A 20000-nucleotide genomic window follows, 5' to 3' on the forward strand; every position below is an offset into this window, starting at 1 on the left:
ATGCGTTGAAGAGTTGGAGATGGTGGAGGAGGATTGGACTGGATTGTTAATAGGAAATTAACTGACCTAGAGTATGTTGATGACGCTGTTCTTATTAGCAGAACACCACATGACTTGCAAAGCTTGCTTACCAGAATACATGAAATATAACATAAGGTTGTGCTCAAGATAAAAAGATCTTAGAAAGACAGAGGTGATGAGAACGGTATATGCAATGGAAGAGGAAATATCAATAGAAAGAGAAATAGAATAATGAGGTAGAATCATTTAAATATTTAGGAATTAAGATCTCTAATATAGGGTATTTAAAATTGAAGTTTAATGAATGATTGCAAAAAAGTAAATCAGACAATTGCCAAGTTTAGGTAAAATTTGTAAATCAAATGGCATGAAATTACATATAAAAATCAGGCTACAGTTTAGTGAGATCGGTGTTACAGTATGGACACGAGTCTTGGTGCAACATTGAAACAATATATAACATATTTTGTATATTTTGGAAAAAAGCCCTTAGACGAACAATGGGAGTCAAATGGCAGGACAGGATTAAGAATGAAACTACCAGAGAGATTAATCGAGTGCCATATGTTTGTGTTCATAGTAAAGGGTAGATGGAGATGGTTTGGGCATGCTCTTCGCGCTCCCTAAGGGAGAGTAGTTCACGAAACTGTTAACTGAGCTCCACAAGGGACTTGAAGAGTTGGAAGACCCAGGCCTACATGGCTGAGGATTATGAAGCATGAAGTTGGAGATGAATGGAGGAGTATTGATTTAAAAACTCAAGATAGAGACAACAGGCGAAATCTCACCGAGGCCCTTTTCGTCAATAGGCGTAGGAGGAGATGATGATGATGGTGTTGATTCTTTCCACATTATCTTGTCCTCGTACACTTAACAACACTGATATTTCCAAAGAATTCGTTTTCGCTCTAGGGATTAACTACAGCACTACAATGTTCAGTGGCTACGTTGCTCTTTGTAAGGATAGAAGAGACTCTTCAGCAATGGTAAGCAGCTCTTCTAGGAGGAAACTCCAAAATCACACCATTGTTCTTTAGTCCTAGATAGTGCCATAGCCTTTATACCAGTCTTCCACTGTCTTGGGGGTAAAGTTCTCATGCTTAAGGCTACATTCTGACACTCTGTTCTATCTTCTTTCTCTTTCTCTTGATTTTTAAGTTTTTATAATTTGTATAAGAAAGATTTATATTAATGTTGGTGCTGTTCTTAAAGTATTTTATTTCAATTATATATTACTTCTCTTATAATTTATCTAATTTCTTATTTTGCCCTGTTGGAGCCCTAGGGATTATGGAATCCTGCTTTTCTGACTTAGGTTGTAGTTTAGCTAATAATAATAATAATAATAATAATAATAATAATAATAATAATAATAATAATAATAATAATATTATACATTAACAGAGATCTGGCTAAAGTTAGTGTATATTGCAAATTAAGGGGGATAAAGGTAAACCCTACAAAACTGAATGTATGAATTTTATAGGTCTGGAATAATGGAACCACTCCGCGCAAACTTCAAGTAACAACGTTTCTTTAATCACATGCAACTCATATCGGTTGGCAAGGGCACCAGCCACCCGTTGAGATACCACCGCTAGAGATTTATGGGGTCCTTTGAATGGCCACACAGTACTACATTAGATCCTTCTCTCTGATTACGGCCCACTTTCACTCTGCCTACATATACACCGAATAGTGTGGCATATTCTTTACAGATTCTCCTCTGTCCTCATACACCTGACAACATTGATTACCAAACAATTCTTCTTCACCCTAAGGGTTAACTACTGCACTGTAATTGTCCAGTGGCTACCTCCCTCTTGGTAAGGGTAGAAGAGACTCTTTAGCTACGTTAAGCAGCTCTTCTAGGAGAAGGACACTACAAAATCAAACCATTGTTCTCTAGTCTTGGGTAGTGCCATAGCCTCTGTACCATGGTCTTCCACTGTCTGGGGTTAGAGTTCTCTTGCTTGAGGGTACAAACACGGGCACTATTTTATCTCGTTTCTCTTCCTCTTGTCTTGTTAAAGTTTTCATATTTTATATAGGAAACTTTTATTTAACTGCCATTGTTCTTAAAATATATTATTTTTCCTTGTTTCCTTTCCTCACTGGGCTATTTTCCCTGTTGGGGAACCTGGGCTTATAGCATCTTGCTTTTCAAACAAGGGTTGTAGCTTAATAATAATAATAATAATAATAATAATAATAATAATAATAATAATAATAATAATAATGACATCGGCACATTGAAGAGGCCTTTCAAGAGTTGGTACAGTACCTTCCTATCTTAATGAAATATTTACTTTCTCTTATTATAAAATCTATTTTTGTATTGTTCTTCAATCTGGTCTTCGTTAACTGTTTCTTATGCTTTTCATCTATAATTGTTAAAAACAAATTCAAGATCTACTAAATTCCTTTTTCCTGATATGAATATTAGTCTCTGGCACAGTACCTCAGTGAGCTCATTGTGCATTTGAATAAGACTTTCCATAATTCTGAGGATCCTTTGCATTCAGAATTCTCAAAACTATACAATCGATCAATATCACTAAACACGCCGTTAATTTCTTTCGTAAACTCTGTACTAAACAGCATTCTAGATATTTTAATCCGCATTTATCTAACAATGTTAATTTACTGGTTAGTTCTATTTTCTTGCTTATATATATATATATATATATATATATATATATATATATATATATATATATATATATATATATATATATATATATATAATGTATATATATATATATGTATGTATATATAAATCTATAATTATGTATGCATAATTATATATGTGATCGCCAATACAGGGTCTTTAGATTTAGAGTTTAGTGAAAGGTTGAAAAAAGCAAATCAGTGGGTAGGTTAAGTAAAATTTGTAAATCAAATCGCCTTGAAATTACACATAAAAATCAGACTCTATATCAGTTTGGTGAGATCGGTGTTATTCTATAGACATGATTCATGGTATGACAATGAAACAATCTCCCAATAGATGCAGTAGATTTAAGAACAAAGCCCTCAGAAGGATACTAGGAGTGAAATGGCAGGGTAGGATTAGCAATGAAACTAAGAGAGATTACTCGAGTGCCATATGTGGATGAGATCATTGTGAGGAGTAGATGGAGATGGTTTGGGCATGCTCTTCACACTACCCTAGAGAGATTAGTTCACCAAACGTTCAGCTGGGCTCCACAAAGCACTAGAAGAGTTGGAAGACCTAGGCCTACATGGCTGAGGACTGTGAAGTACTAAGTAGGAATGATGAATGGAGAAGTATTGAATTAAAAGCTCAAGATAGAGACGACTGGCGAAATCTAACCGACAGTTACCTTTGCGTCAATAGGCGTAGGAGGAGATGATGATGATATGAAATGTAAATCCTTTGTGTGTGAACATTTGATAATGATAAGAAAAGTTGATAATATTGTATCATTCTTTTCATCATATTGCATTATGCTTTGATTAGCTATAAGCTGTTTATGAGTATAGCAAGTGTAAAGTTAATGTTAGTGGAGTCCTATCAAATGAATTTCCGGTGAACAGTGGAGTACTGCAAAGGAATGTGTTGTCATCTATGTTGTTTATCCTCTTCATGGATTGTGTAATGCATAGAATAGTTGGGGATGGTAGATTAAGGATTGAACTGGATTGGTAAGAGGAAATTAGCTGACCTAGAGTATGCTGATGACGTTGTCCTTATTAGCAGCACACCACACGACTTGCAAAGCTTGCTCACCAGAGCGCATGAAATATCACACGAGGTTGGGCTCAAGATAAATAGAAGAAAGACAGAGATGATGAGAACGGAATATGCAATGGAAGATGAAATATCATTGGAAGGAGAAAGGATTAATGAGGTGGAATCATTTAAATATTTAGGAGTTAAATTATGATCTCTAATACAGCATCTTTAGAATTTGAGTTTAATGTAAGATTAAAAAAAGAAAATCAGACAATGGTTAGGTTAAGTAAAATTTGGAAATGAAAGTGCCTGAAATCACCTATAAAAATCAGGCTATACGTCAGTTTAGTGAGATCAGTGTAACTGTATGGACATGAGTCGTGGTATGACAATGAAACAATTACAAAGCCCTCAGAAGAATATTGGGAGTTGAATGACAGGACAGGATTAGCAATGAAACTATAAGAGAGATTACTCAAGTGCCATTATGTGGATGAGATCATGGTGAGGGGTAGATGGAGGAGATGCAATCCCCCAGAGAGATTAGTTCATCAAACTTTCAACTGGGCTCCACAAGGCACTAGAAGAGTTGGAAGACCCAAACCTAGATGGTTGATGTATATTAAGCGTGAAGTGGGAGATGATGAGTGGAGAAGTGTAGATTTAAAAGCTCTAGATAGAGACGACTGGCGAAATATAACTGAGGCCCTTTGCGTCAATAAGTGTAAGAGGAGATGGTGATGATAAGCTTTTTTTAAGTACAGTACAGAAAGCTCTTGGGCGAAAGAGAATAAAATGGTCATTAAAGGTATCTGGTTTCACTTCCACTTTCATCGGAATAGATACTCAGCAGAACGTCAGCCAGGCAAGCCCAACCCCCAACTGCAGTCACCTCCACAGTAAACAGCTCAAACTCACGGTCCCGGGTGGGGATCGGTCTCCCGCCATGCGAATGCTGGGCAAACACAATACCACTGTACTAGCCAGCGTTGGTCCAAATGTGGAAATGAATATATAGAAAATAATAATAAAAAGATGGAAGATGGACAAATAAATTGTTGTGACAGAGAATAGGGGCGAGGCTTTTGTTAGCAAGGCTGTAAAGAGGCGGCCAGGAATCGGGTGACGCTGGGAGGCGATGGTGTCTGGTGGGTATGAGTGAGGCAGCTACCACATGTTTACCTGGGCCCATCACCTGCGGTTAGCTAAAGCCCTACCTGGCAACTTCGAGTTTTCCCGCCCCCCATGGCTTTTATCCAATTCTTAATTGTTTTATCACAACCAATCTGCTTTTATGTCTCAAGAAACTTTTACATACCATCCATTGAAGATGTTCGTTGTACTTTTGGAAATTGTAACGTAATAAGTAAACCAATGAAACTTGACAATTATAAGCCTATTCGATTCTCGCCTGAATTCCAGCGGGACATTATTTCGACCTGTCTAATATCGAATGTTATTAGTAGCTTTATTGTGTGTTGAGACTATTACAAACAACCAATTTAAAGGTAGCTGTGGGCGTTAAATCAGAGATGGGTTATTAATAAATATTCGTTAACTGGCAACTAGAGAATGTGAGAGATCGAGAGATGGCAGCAGCCAGAGGGAAAACACGCCAGAGTCCGTCTCTACTCTCTCTCTCAGTCTCAGTCAGTGTTGGTCTGTTAGGCCGCTTGAGAGGACCGAAGGTTATAACTCTTGAGCTCTGTGCCTTTCACTCGTCTAAAATTTCCATTGTTAGTGTTCGTTTGATTATTTTGCGAGAGACAAGTTTTCAGTAGTGCTCATAATTACTTTACACTTTATATTTCATCCTAAATATTACTTATTTTGTTTTTCGATGTCAGAAACTTTTCCTAAGTTTGATGAACTTTTGATTCGAGAGAATGTGCAGTTTACGTTAATGATGTGTTTATTTATTTAAGTTGATTGTGTTTCTTAAGTTTCATCTGAAGACAATTTGGATTTATTTAAGGAAGTATATTAAGTTTATTTTGTGTTTTATGCTAATATGTTTTCATCTAGATGTAATTGGTTTTATGTTTGTACGAAAAGTTATATAAGACAATATTTAGCTTTTAGAAGTTTTGTTTTTATTACGAATACTATTTAATGATTGATTACGATGATAACATTGCTCAATCTGATAGTAAGTTTGTATGATGAGAGTCTTCACTTCGGTCAGAGATAGTTATCCAACCAAACTTTCTTTATCACGGTTTAGGAGTTAATAGGCCTATTAGAATCCAGGCAGGTTGCTCTTATAGTTTGAAATCTTGGGATTAGGATGGCTGTTTAAGATCGTTATTACATAATTTGTTTGACGCATTACGGCAGTAGTAATTCAATACAAGGTGATTGTTTGTTCAAAGAAAACTTTATTAGGTAAAATTAACCTAGTCACTGACATAGGTCTACTTCACAACTTGTGCAAACAAAATTATTCTTTCAACCTACGATTTCTTTACTCTTCGCGATACTGATATTTAAATATTCATTCAAAAAAGAACTATGCTTCATAGTTTTTTGGTTATCGTGCAAGACATGTAAAATTTAAACTTATACAGACATTTTGCCCCTAGTCTTGTCACATTACCTACAAAATGGTGTTGCAGTTAAAATCAATACATAATCACTCATGTAAATAGGCAACATATACATAAAACTCTATCAAACACTAACACACATCCATCTTTATATATATATATATATATATATATATATATATATATATATATATATATATATATATATATATATATATATATATATATATATACCGGTAGTATTAAAGTCGATACCAGGTACGAACGTCTTTTCTAAGTTTTACTTTGTGTCCTAAAACATATAATTTGTTCAAGCTCTTATTCTTAAACTGCCGTTCGTGAGATACCGGTAATGTAATTTTACATTTAAAATTGAGAACAATGAGCCATATGCAGAATCTTCCCTTTTCCTTCCCCGCTGTTTTCCCTTATTATCATGATCATTTCGAGTCGTTCCATTCCACGTATAAACTCGACATCACGACACAACAGCTACGTATAGAATTTGTAGCAATGTCATGCTCGGCCTTGAATCTTAGATACAGATGTGGTAGTTAAATAATAATAATAATGAAAATAATTATATTAATGATGATTCATATTTGCTCTAAGACTTTCTTTCATATATATATATATATATATATATATATATATATATATATATATATATATATATATATATATATATATATATATATATATATACTGTATATATGAGAAATACATTGTCTACCCATCTTGGTCCCACTTCAAAATCATGGACACCTTTTGTATACATACATTATATATATATATATATATATATATATATATATATATATATATATATATACATATATATAAGTATATACATATATTTTATATATATATATATATATATATATATATATATATATATATATATATATACTGAGAAAAACATTGTCTACTCATCTTGGTCCCACTTCAAAATAATGGACACATTTTGTATACATACATATATATATATATATATATATATATATATATATATATATATATATATATATATATATATATATATATATATATATATATATATATGTGTGTGTGTGTGTGTATGTGTATATATATATTTATAGATGTGTGTATTACTATGTTTTGAGTTGTTAAAGTGAAACTTAGCAACTTATTTTTGAGAAGCATATATTGTACCTCTTAGAAGTAAACCAGAAAATAGATTTCAATTTAAAATCAAGTTAATAATTGCTACGTTGGGCCCTTATGTTACTACTTATATTTGAAGTTCAGCGTATTATCCGAGGAAAGGATTTGAATAAAAATCATTGCTATATCACTTAGACATAAAACGTATTTATTTGCGCGTTTAGCCGAAGTACTTGACACATGAGCTAATTGACAATATTATATAAGGAATTGCTCGTGCAAGAAAACTGAATTATCAGAATTCAATGGTCTTATGAACGAAGAGTTTCTGGTGTTCGCGGATTCACACGAGATGCTATAATGATGGCTTTGAGTAGAGCAAAACCAAAATATTGAAATTATTCAATTTATTGAGTCAAGACTACTAAGAATCACTCGTTTATTATTATTATTATTATTATTATTATTGTTAATAATTTTTTCTTTGAAGCGCAATTTGAAGACTTATTCAATAAACAATGACATCTAAATAGTTTACCGGTATTGAAAAGTCTGGAAAGAGCTTTTATTCATGGTCGCTGTAAGTCACACTATATATATTTTAAGTAACAATAGTGCTTGGAAAATAATCAAAGATAGATATCAACAATCCCGCACGGTGGAGCCAGATAGATAGCGCATATTCTTATTGATTCGGTTTAAATAGAATCTGTCTCATCATTGAAAAATAGACTATTAGTTTCAGGTTAGCCATTGACTCAGGTAACCATTTGCTTAGATAAAACTATGGTGTTTGAATTAATTGAAATGCTTAGACATAAATATGATGAAACAAAGAAATTCATGTCTCGCACGGTTCCAGTTTGGATTGCAAACTGAAACTCCTTTTAACCATTGTGCCCAGCCTATACCTTCCCGATATAATTGCTTTAGATGTGTTGATTTTATTTTAATTCGGGAAATTAGTTTTGTAGATACGGTTTAACCAGTTTCTATATAAGCAGCCTCAATGAAAATATTCCAGTGCCGCTCATAATTTAGGAATTAAATGATAATAATAATCCAGTGTTCACAAGCATAACTTCCTCTACCTTTAGTCAATCAAAAAAAGCATTGGCTTTGTAATACGGAAATTTGTGGGCAATATTTTAAGGATTTTATTTTACTTTTTTTTCAATTACCTCTTCCGGTATTTTTTAGAAATACTATAGGCTACTACTCACAAGAAAAAATATCCCTAATAACAATCACAGTAATTGGGCTTTATTGAGAATTGAAAAATACTGGAAAAATAGAGGACGCGACCGACGGTCACGGCTGCGAATACTGCATTGAGGATGGTGCGGGATTCTCGGTTTTCGCGAAGCGAAGCCTTATAAACCATTTCAACTTCCTATAGAAAATAGAACAAATATACTGCATATGAACAGTGTGCCAAATTTGCGTGGAATGCGATAAAAGGCCTGTTTACTTGACCCTATGAAAGATAGAAATTGTCACTGAAGGGACGCACTTTTCGATTTACATACCGCAGAAATTCAATCTTAAACTCAGGAGAATTCCTTTTATTAAGTATTTGAAAGAATGATTCTATTTTTAAGCAATCATTCAAATTACCATACAAATGCTGAAATAGTTTTCAGGTGGCAAGCGTTATTATTAATTCGAAAGTATTCATGATTAGTTTTTGGTATCTTTCTATTTTCTTTTCGCTTGATTTTTATCGTAATTATCGTTTTCACATATATTTTATTTTCTGCAATGCTTTCCAAAATCGAAGTCTCTCGTGCATCAAAAAAATAGCAAAGCGCCGAAGAGCGACGTAGTGATTAGAATAAAAACCTGGATCAACAGGTAAAGATTAAAAGATGTTATTGTATGAATAATAAAATCTAGAACATCATCAATTAGTGCGATGTTATCTTCCCCAACGCGCGTAACCTTGGTTACTGGCTGTCATTTTTCTGTCCGTCAGCCGCGTTAGGAATCGACCAAATCGAACTCTACTACGAAATGTATGGCCTATTATTATTGCTTATTAGCAACATTTTAATAAAGGGTTTCTTCAGGATTTTTTTTTTGTAATGACTGCAGGCAATTAAATGAATTTTTTGTTCTGCATATTCTTACCTTCGCCGTAATGAGACTTTTTTTTATATTTTTTTTCCAATATTCAGTTTTTTTTTTTTTTTATGTAGGATCAATTACCGGAGATATATTGTTATATTATATAATTTAGTCTACGTGTTTTAAGGGTTTGGATTAAATTTCTTTACTTGAGAATGTTTATAATCCGGCCGCCATTTTTTTATCTGTTTGTATATATATATATATATATATATATATATATATATATACATATATATACATACATATATATATATATATATATATATATATATATATATATATATATATATATATATATATATATATATATATTCTTTCTTGTGTATCGCTGAGCCGTATGAATCGTTAATGTTTTGTAGTCCAAATCTCTTTACAATCACCTTTTTTATGTGATTAAGTTTATCATGCAATCGCAGCCACTATGTGTACACAGAGACACACCCCTATAGGCCTATATATATATATATATATATATATATATATATATATATATATATATTATATTATATATATATATATATATATATATATATATATATATATATATATATATATATATATACATACATACATACATACATGCATACATACATGCATACATTCATACATACATATAACCCATATATATTTAGGTCCAATAAAAGTTTAATTTTTTAAGTAGTGATGAATAGTTTACTTAGAGTGTTGGTGCAAGCATTTAAGTACAATAACTTGGCAATATGGATTGGTAGTTTTTCTTTTTCACTTGTAGTATAAATGTTTATAAAAAAATGTCATTGTGATAACAGTTGATACTGGTCTAGTACACCATAGACGTGTGAGATACCTCAGCATAATCAGTAAACCCCTAAACAATGATTATTTAGTACATTGGGTTTTTAGTGTTGTTGTTTTTGTTAAAGCTTTCTAAACGTTACCAATACTTTGCTACTGGGAAAAATTTATTTTCGTCATTGCAAAACAATGTGAATTTTGCTGTGGATGCCATAGAGAGAGAGAGAGAGAGAGAGAGAGAGAGAGAGAGAGAGAGAGAGAGAGAGAGAGAGAGAGAGAGAGAGAGAGAGAGAGAGAGAATCGTAAGTCACGGATTTCATTTACGGGTCGTTGGAATGTTGTGCTGCAATACCGTTTAACTGAGTATTTATTGATCTCTGTTATTAGGTGCCTTAACTGATAGGATATTTACATTTAACAAACAGGTGAATAAGCTAGATTCACGAGTGTGTGTGTGCGCGCACATACACACACACACACACACACATATATATATATATATATATATATATATATATATATATATATATATATATATGTGTGTGTGTGTGTGTGTGTGTGTGTGTGTGTTTGTTGTGTTTACTGCATATACTGAACAATACTCGGTTATCATATTATATCGTATTTTATTGTGGTAGTTACATCATTACCTGTAAGTCAGTTAATGGTGCCTGCACTGCTAATGAGAAGCTTACAGTGTATATGTAGCAATCGAGTTAAATATTTATTCCAGCAATCCAAATAGCCTAGATTGCAGAATTACCTATAATCCTTTCGGGGAAATCACTGACCGATGTTGAAACATAAACGGCACGCGCAAGGCAAAGGCAAAGGCGAAAAAGGAGCAAGACTGATGTAGACGGAGATATTCAGAAGAATGTGTAGATAAAGTGAGGAGGGAAAAGATTAATCCATCCTTTTTAACGTTCCGTGTGATGTGAAATCGTTTGGAAATAAGCTTTAGAAACTCAATCCATGAACGCTCGACCTCTGGTGCAATGTATCGTTCTTTTGAAAAATTCGTAGTCAGTGGTAGCAGAATAAATTTACAATAGTTAATGGGATACAAAATAATGTAATGAGTTTGCATTTTTTTAAAAATCGTTTATTTATTTGTTTTTGTGTTTTTGTACAGAACGCGGCCGTATCCGTCTTCGAAATATCATGGAAATACTGATCGCCGGAGAGCCGGTGTTTACAAGCTTTCCATAATATTTACGTAGATTTCTTTTGCCTCTAGTGTTGCCGTTTAAATGCATACTTATTGACTGAAATTTATAAAGTTATTGAAGTGTGCATTCTCTGGTGATTTTATTTTAATTACGATTAATGGTTCATTTCTCAGGCATTAAAACAAGACTTGGCGATGATATCAGTTTCGCCGGGTTGTAAGTGCCAAATCCGCCGTCTGAAAACGTGAAATCATTTAGCTTCTCGTCATTCGATTTAATCATTATATTTGCCGATACCTTTTCGTGCGGAGTTTTTCCCAACGCACGAAATAAAACGGTGTCATTGGTGGCACTAATTGAGGGCAGTGAAGCGAATTAATTATGGAAGTGGTTTGGAACAAGTTAAAGTTGAATCTATGATGCTGTACTCATTGTTTTTAAGCCTAAGAGAGAAGTGAAAACTAACGCTAACCAAAGACCTTTCATATCGTTTGGTTGATGAATCACTTAGGTTGTGAGGTCAAGCGATTGTCGGTTATTTATAGACAATACTGTTATTACTGACTGTGTGAATAGTGTACATCTTTGTTTTCGTTATATCATTTCATGTCGCCAAAATTTTGTCCCATTTTTCATACTATTCAGCAAATATTTGCAAATAATGCAGTTTTTATGCTTCTGTTGAGTTTTGTCAACACTTTTTTTCTCAGTGTGCTATCCCATCTCGTTTTAGGTTTTTTGATAAAATTGATTAAGTGTGGGACTAGATGAACACCTGACTCGTAAATTGTGAAACGTTGTAAGTAAGGAAGGACAATAATGAGGAAAAGAGTTCCAAAGTTACATCTGGCAGTGAATAAATACTTTAATTAATACCCTTGAAATTGATTTTCAAAGCTTGAATTGTGGAAAGTATTTTTCCTCTTTTTTATGACGCTTGTCCTTCCGTTTTTTTGTTGGGATGCATTCTCGTTAGCAACATTGTTATATTTTCATGAGTGAAGAGAGGAAGAGGTACAGAGAGACTTGATTTTTTTTTTCTATCGGATGTCTATAATAGCACCTCATTATAAACATTAATAGGGGATATGTTTCTACATCAATTTATATATATATATATTTTTTTTTTCACACAAACGTTGACCGTATCCTTTTAAATTGACGCGAATATTGATATTAGGAGCAAAAAAAAAAAATATTACTGAAAATTTAAAGAATTTTGAGCGCCTTTAATTTGTGGTCATCTTAGATAGATGGCCTGATTAGGATTTCTTAAAAGAAGTTTTTTTTTTATTTATTTCTCTTTTTTCTTTTTTTGCACTACCATTAGCGTGGAATAGGAGTGTATCTGATATTTTACCATAACACCAAGAGCATGCGTTAAAAAGATCTGCAACGAAATATTCTCTTCAGAATTGTTGTAGATCATGTTCCTCGAAATTAAAACAAAAGAAATGTGATTAAAATATGAATGATTTCAGTGTTTTAAATGGACGGCAATTTATGAAAATTAGAAATGCTGGAAAGGTTGCCTTGTTGAGCAAAGTACGTTTGATTTGATAACATTCTTTCTGTAATACCTATTTGAGACCGAGGAAATGATTTAGACGGAGGTGAATATCACGGTATTTGTAAGGGGTGTGAAAGTGATGTTGATGAGGTTCCAATGCCTTTTTGGCGTTTTTCTTGTACAGATTCCAACCCCTGGTTCATCAGTCACAAAATGGGTTAGATGTGTTAGAATGTTTTCCTTTATTTAGGCCACCCGCTTTTAGGTGGGGCATGAAAACATAAGGAAAGTACATTTGATAAAACAAAAGTGAAATGAAAAAGTAGGGAGCCCGAAGCGCATTGGTGTGCATTTCATTTTAATATTACTGTATTCTGATAATAAATAACCTTCTAGTTTAAACGTGAGGTTTTCACATTTTTTCAAGCAAAGTTTACATGCACACCGAAGCAAGTGCCGCAGCTGGAATGGCTTTGTGCTGACAGGTCCCAGCGTTCGGTGATCCGGAGTGATGTTAGTATTTTTTTTTTATTGTAGTTTATCAGAGAAAAATATTTTATGGTATGAAATTGATGTTGAAATACCAAAAAAAAAAAAAAAAAAGGTCTTAATGTAGGATAATTTTACTTTTTTATTTATTAGATTTGGAGACCAGTAGAATAACTTCATAATGACAGAACTTTAGTTTCGCTTTGTGGCTAATAGTATTTTGAAGACTATTATTACTCAAGAATTATATTTTTGACCCATTTCTGTTATAAATATTTTTAATTGTCTGAATTTGCACGATCTAATTTTTTCTGTATAAGGCACTGACAGCTGTATTTCATTATTCATTCTCTCTCTCTCTCTCTCTCTCTCTCTCTCTCTCTCTCTCTCTCTCTCTATATATATATATATATATGTATATATGTTGTAATTTCGTATTTTTTGTCTCTGCCGTCGTCAGTTTATACTCTCATGTCGATTTGTATCCACAAGTGTCGACTTCAACTGATTTGTGTTCTTATAAGTAACTTTTTAAAACCTGGTATCTTTTCCGATTCTTCTGCTTCATTGTGCAATTATTATTTTTACTGTAATTTTATTTTTAACTTTAATTTGTGGGGAGTCAGTAGAATTGATTTATTGAAGGCTAAAATTAAAATTTTTGATAATGACTTGTAGATTACCCTTCTGAAATACTTTTATTTTACTTAAAAGCCTGATTATATCTGCACCTGATGTACGATATTGCTCCAAGATAGAAATAAAATCTGCGTTGGATTCGGTTTTCGAGGGACCATGGTTATATTTCTTGGTATAAAACCCCTATAAATTAAAATATATATTTTTGTTTCTGGGATGGGTGGTTAATATTTTGTTATATTTTCAATACAAGATAAGTTTTGGTTACCTTATCTATTTATTTTAGTGGCAAGTAGAAGTGACGTTTGGGGAAATGTTATTTTAGCGAATTTGTTAGTTTTTCGTTAAGATTAGGTATTTCGAATTTCCAGGAAAAATACAGTTGTTTTTTGCTTATGTACACATTTACTGTTCTACTTCATTATATTTTTCATTTTAATGGAAACATGTTATCATTGGCCATTTTTTATGTGCCCTGTTATATAATTTGTATCAGCTGGTGTGATGGAGATATAAGTTAATTTTTTTTAGGTTATCAATTCACGTTTTACAGATTTCCTTGTATAGCTTTGTTATTTATTTATGGGTGAATTGCCGTTCGATTTCTATTGCTTATTTTAGTGGGGTTATGAAACATAGAGGAGTTCGGTATTGCTTCTTATTTATGAACCGCGGAATTTCCGATACACTTTTATAAAATGGTTTGTTCTGCCTTCTGAAGATTGAAATTCTCTATTACTAATCATGCTCCAGCTACTTTCTTCTATTCATTACTGCATGCTTTAACTACCTACCTTAAGTCTACTGTATTATTATTATTATTATTATTAATGATAATGATAATAATTGTAATACTATTACTATTATTATTAGAGTATACTATGCAAATAACGAATTCTCCGGCTTCTTGTGTGTTATGAAATATAGAGTTCTCTGACGGCGGCTTTATTGTGAAAAGGGTTGTGGTGGGCTATGTGGTAACGTCCCTGACTGGTAAACGCCAGGCTGGGGTTCCAGTCCCGCTCGAACTCGTTAGTTCCTTTGGTCGCTGCAACCTCACCATCCTTGTAAGGTAAGGATGTGGTGTTTTGGGGGAGCCTATAGGTCTACCTGCTGAGTCATCATCAGCCCTCCTTGGTCATAGTTTGGGTGGAGAGGGGTGTCTTGGGCGCTGATCATATGTAGGTCAGTCTCTAGGGCATTGTTCTGCTTGCTAGAGCAATGTCACTGTCCCTTGCCTCTGCCATTCATGAGTGGCCCTTAAACTTTTAAAAAATAGAAATTTCCAAAGCCTCTTATGTTATATAAACGATTGATTTCCTCGATGCCTTGTATTCGGAAAAGGTATATTTCCTGACTGCTTCAGTTTTCCGAAAACTGGAATTCTATGGCTTCTTTTGTTTGATGAAAAATATTTCTCTGGTAACTTCTATATTATGAAATTAAAATGATTTGAAACGTCTTTATTATGGCTTCTTCTTCATTATAAAAAGTGAAATTTACTGGTTGGGTGTTCATATAAAAAGTGGAACTCATGTGTTTTGTCTGCATAATGGAAATTATTTTATTCTTGCTACTTTTGCAGCATAAAACAGTTTTATTGATGATTCCTTATTATTAAAGTGGAATTGTCTTCTTGTTTCTATTTTACGAAAAGAAAAGTTGTGTGTGTCTGTATAATGATTGAGTAGAATTTTCTGGCTGCCTAAATATGAAAAAAATGTAATTCTCTGACTACTTTTGTATTATAAAACTGGAAGTTTGCTGCATCTGTTTTATAAAATGTGGAATTTTCTTACTGCTGAATTGTTATCAAAGCGGAAATCGTTTAGGATTTCTGTATTATAAGAAAGTTGAATTCTCTTGTAGCTAATATATTATGAGAAGTAGAATTTTGATGGTGCATACGTATTATAAGAAGTGGAGATCTCTGGGGTCTATAAAGGGTTATTTTCTGACCTTCTGTATATCGTGAATAGTAAAATTATCTGGAGTTACCTATCTGAATCATTATTATGATAAGTGAAATGACCTGGTTGCTTTGCGTTTTTTGATATTGGATGTTTTTTGGCTGCAGCTGTCTTATGAAAAAAGACAATTTTGGCTGAATATGTGCTACGAAAAGAAGGTTTTGACTGATTACTGTATTTGTTAGGAAACTGGAAATTTGTATCTACTTTTTAATATAAAAATTATGGATGCTTTGTATTATGAAAATTAGAAGAGACTGGCTACTTCTGCATTACTTATTGTAGTTCTTTCCTAGTTGCGGGACTGCCGCCGTGTAGGTTGAAGTCCATCCAAATATTTTTCGTCTGGAATCATTGTAGTTTGGGCTGGCTACGACTTCTTCCATGGAGGACTGTGAACATTTTTATTTTTACCTGTGTTCTTTCGAATAATTGATTGGTTTTGTAACAGCCAGAAAATATGATGAGAAGTAGGACCCAGATTTTAAAGACCTTCCCTCTTTTTGTAATATATGTAATTTTTTTATAGTCAAATTTTAACAATTCCGTTTGGTAATTCTACTTACCGATTTTTTTTTCGGCTTCATTGATATTTTGTTGCATTAAGTTTGGCTACGTCACTAATCTTCCTTATTGGGTATTCTGTTGATCTCTTTGCTTTAATTTAACTTTTAGATTTTTTTTGAGATAAATAAGTTGTTTTCTTTCATTATTTCCAGTCCTCCACACTTTTCTTTTCTGAAAAATCAATGAGCTAATGTCAATTTAATTTCGTTTGAAATTTTAGTGAATTTATTCTTAACATTCGAACAATGAAATTAGGTAAATTCAGTCTTTAGCTAATTTTCTACTTTCCTATTACAACTACACGTATGTCTATTTTATTCTTTTCAGTCTTGTGAATTTCTTTTAAATTGGGTCTCCCAGCAACCTTTCAGAAGACTTGACATTTTCAATATTTTGCTGTGGTAAACAAGCACGTTATTCATTATGTACCTGGAAAGACCATCGAAACGTACTGCGTACGCATATGTAGTTTTTCATTGTATAAAATTTATTTAGGTAAAAGCTAGAAAAAAAGAGAAACCCTTTTATACTCCTCACATCTTGTTATAATAATTAATACCGACGCTGTTCAACCGATTCGGGTTTCAATAATTTCCCTTCTTCCTCGAAATTCAAACTTATTTGAACCATTTCCTGCAATATTTTAATACCTTGCTGTTTTATATTTTGTGCCCGATTTTCTGAACTTATGTCAGTCTCACATTATAGGTTAAAAGTGATGTTGTACCAAAGGAAGCCGTTCTATGAGGACACATCTTCCTAACGTTAACTAAAACCAATGACAAATGTGTTATGATATCCCGCCCAGAAGCAACCATATTAGATTTTGCTTGACATTTGAAAAAGTTGTCAGTAGAAATGGGATAAAGATTAGGTGAGCTTTAATAAGAAATGAACACAAAGATAACGAAGTGGAAACTGCAACCCTTCCACTAATAACGTAAATAATAAGATATGAAAAAAGTTCTCCCAAAGAAATAAAAATATCTTGTGGAATATTGGCAATTAAGTTAATAAGACGTTTATCCAATCAGATGATTTAACGAACTGAATATACAGTGGGTATATATATATATATATATATATATATATATATATATATATATATATATATATATATATATATATATATGTACACATAATTTAATATTATTGTGTAAGAAGATTTTTTTTTTCTGTGTCTAGATGCCCTTTTTTTCTCACTATTTTCCATGATTTAACAATTTTCCTTTCACATAAAAGCTTTAGGGAATCAATAAGAACATCATCCATTTTTTTATGGTATACTGATATTAGAATTTTATTTCTTGTAGAAAAACAAACCTATTAGTAAAACTAGTCCTGGAGTTTCGTTGTATAGGATACTGAAGGCGTTCTTCGTTAACAAGATTTTTTTCCCATGTGTCATATTGACCTTTCTGTCATTTTATTGTAAAACTGCACTGAGAAATTAGAAACGGGTGTAGGTCGGGATTGTTGTAGTAAAAATGTAAAATCAATCGTAATTGTTCAAGATATATAATATTTTAACCTTTAGCAGTAAAAGATGCTCTGTGATTTAAAAAATAAAATTTTTTATGTATGACAAGTTTATGTAGATTCAATTTTATGTATTTTGAGGACCTTTACTTTAGATTTAGTTAGTGAAGTTGGGCATACAAATGAGTGAATGATAGTTTTCTTGTCGTTTTAGATATACAGTGATATACACGAGTTACAGAATAATGGCAGTGTAGAATTTATATTAGGCTATTTGAGATTATTGAAATATTGTTTTAGCCTTTTCAATCTTATACAGTTATTTTAGATTGGTACAATTTCAATGCTGGAGACGAATAACATTAAAAACATTGAAATGTGCTGTAATATATAAAAAAGGGGTAAATGCTCAATTTTAGAGAAAAATTACATTGAAGAATTATTCGTAGATTTCATGTATTTTAACAGATCCTTTTCAATATAGCCTAATTTGGTTAATCCGCACATCTCTGCAGATATATCTGGAGTCCTGTTCGTGTTTAAGTATACTTCACTTGCGTAAAAATAACAAAAGTAATACAATATAAGGGAAGGATAAATTAGATTATTCCTTTTTAAGCACATCTCGGTCATTTGGGTAACTGGGTCACGACCTTGAACAGTCACTTATATAAGATAATGTACAAAAATAAAAAAAATTGTCAAAATTGTTAATTTTCCTTCAGTATTTACAGATAATTTGTCGTAACGGCTACTACCCCTTTATACTAAGAACAAAATCAAGTAATCCATCAGTTTCCTATTTACAGGAATCATATACCAAAAAACTTTATTTTGTTATACAGTTTACATGATTTAGTTTTTAAGTGGCATCCTATCTTGGTATCTTGGGTTATGTGCATAATGTGAAGAATAGTTGTTTGTGCCAGATTTGTATTTTCGTAGTTGAAGTGATTCGTTTTCTTGGCCCTATGCTGTAAACTGTTAAAAATTGCATGAAAAAACTGTAAATGCCTGGCAACATTTATTCCAGGATTTTTACCGTTTTGATAACTGATATTTTGACGTAAATGAGTGATATTACAGTCACCAACACGTTAAATATAAGAACAAACTATGATAAAATTACGGTCGCTTGTATTCTACTGAAATACGGCTAAGAACAGTATATTTTTTACGGAAAATTTCCGATTAAAATTACCGATTTTTAAAAGTGTGAATTAAATCAGTTATTTATATCATTAATCTTTGATTCCTGTTTATACTTTATACTCGCCGTCAAAAATTACATTAATATTCTTCAGTGCCTAATAAACTGCATAGCCCTGCTTTTGGAAACACTATTTATATCTCGATCCTTTGAATAATTCTTTCACAGAAAGTAGATACCCTTTTTTTTTTCTTCCTTTTTTGAGATGTGTTAGTGAACGTACTGTATGAATGAGAACAGAAAGATTATCTGGCTAACTTTAGCGTTTAAAGGTATATCGGTTTCACGCGTACACAAACACACCGAGCCATAATTGAGTCGTGGTTTACTCAATTTATTGTATTATAATACAGTATTTAGGTTGAATAAAACCGGGAAGAAAATAACATACGCATTTAGAGAGCTATATTGATTTACAATTCATCAGGTAACTTTATGCTTAGGGGAAGGCAACTGACTTCATAGATTATGGATCTTAGGATAACCGCAGTTCGCGTTGATTTCAAATGTACGAGTATACCTGTTTATTGATTATTGCAAGTTTTCTGGAGTCATAACGTGGTTGAAGGATTATATTTATTACGAATAGAGATCGTAAGGAATTTATATTGTATTTTTTTTTTTATCTATCTGAAAGTTCTACCTTATTTTTTCCTGATACATATTCT

General features: G+C 32.6%; 1 protein-coding gene across 1 annotated transcript in view; it reads left to right on the forward strand.

Moving 5' to 3' along the window:
- The first annotated feature begins 5370 nt into the window (after window positions 1-5370).
- The window catches only part of LOC137655746 (uncharacterized), a 599608-nt gene continuing 584978 nt past the window's right edge, over window positions 5371-20000 (forward strand). Inside the window, exon 1 of the mRNA XM_068389810.1 lies at window positions 5371-5457. The gene's annotated coding sequence lies outside the window, so the exon portion shown is untranslated. The remainder of the gene's footprint in view (window positions 5458-20000) is intronic.

The sequence above is a fragment of the Palaemon carinicauda genome, chromosome 16, assembly GCF_036898095.1.
Source record: "Palaemon carinicauda isolate YSFRI2023 chromosome 16, ASM3689809v2, whole genome shotgun sequence".
NCBI lineage: Eukaryota > Metazoa > Arthropoda > Malacostraca > Decapoda > Palaemonidae > Palaemon > Palaemon carinicauda.